Raw genomic sequence first — 1,409 nt, forward strand, 5'->3', positions numbered from 1 at the left:
CCAATAAATTAATTAATTTTTTAAAATATGAAAATAGATAAGAAAAAGAAAGAAACTGTAGTCATGACCTGGGTATTGTATCTACATGTGCTACAACAAATGCTATTTTTAAAATTTAGAAGTATTTCCAGAGCTCTGGAACTTGAATATTAACACTGACCCCAGTGAAGTATTCTGTAGCCAAATTCTCATGTCACCAAATTGAACTGTCCTAGATAACGAGCCCCACAAGTGAATTAACTTGGGACATTATAAAAGGAACTTTACTAGTCATATGCATTTAAAATGCAAAGCTGAGAAAATCTACAAAGATCCAAGAACTACAGGAGAAAATATTCATCCCACATCTGCATCTCCTGGCTTCATCGTTCTAGAGTTGCAAAAGTTATTACCCACCAGAATAAAGGTGGGTACAAGGAGAGAAAGATAAAAGAAACTGAAGCAAACCAAACCAAATGAGTATTCCAAAACAACAAAACAAATTCTGGGAATTGTTCTACCTCTGAATCTCTTCTCACACCAATCAGTGCCCCCAAAGGGACTGATAAAGGGTTCAAATCAAACAATGAAGATGTTTACTTTACCCAAATGGCTCTACCAAGCCTGGCACCACTCACTGCACCAAAATGACCTATCATAGGTCTGCACAGCCTCAGATGGTCAAGGTGTTTGCCTTACTCAAGTGACACTGCACAGCAACCTAAGAGAAGGTCCAAATGGTGAAGACAGTGGATCCTCGGAGTACCATTTCCAGTAGGAAACCAAGTGGAGCTCATCAGCTCTCCACAAAACCTTTTCTTTAAAACAAACAAAAGCATTTATGGATGGCTGATGCCGTGACAGGAAAGGATGGAGAATTTTCAGGCACACAAGTGTTCCCAGGTGCTGCTGAAATGTCTCTGGAGTCCTGATCATGGCTTTAGCTTGCCACATGCAGACAGTCCCTTTTCCGAAGCGCCTGCCAGAATGCATGCCTCTGAGGAGCCAGGGTTTACCTCCTGGCGGGCTCACCAAAACTACTACCAGCCACTTAGGTTCATACACTTAGGTTCCAAATCAAAGGAAGCCATCTCTTTTGGTAAAAATGAAATAGGATCTATTCAAAGCTAGCTCTGAGGGTCTGAGGATATAGCTCAGTGGCACAGGCACCTGCCTGGCAAGCATGAGGTCCTGAGTTCGATTCCCAGTATCAAAAAAAAAAAAGCCACTTATGAAGCTAGCTCTGAGGAAATGGAGAGGGCCTTTTGCCGCAAATCACCATTCCACATTGTTAGGGTCTTTTATAACAAGGAATGGTAGATGCAATGGGGATAATGGAGATATGAATGGGGTGATGATAAATAATAGAATTGCAGAAGAAAGGTGGGGTGGCTGTCCATACCATAGGCCTGAGGAAGCCTAGAAAAGCC

Source organism: Chinchilla lanigera, unplaced genomic scaffold (assembly GCF_000276665.1).
Source record: "Chinchilla lanigera isolate Chin_1 unplaced genomic scaffold, ChiLan1.0 scaffold00005, whole genome shotgun sequence".
Classification (NCBI taxonomy): domain Eukaryota; kingdom Metazoa; phylum Chordata; class Mammalia; order Rodentia; family Chinchillidae; genus Chinchilla; species Chinchilla lanigera.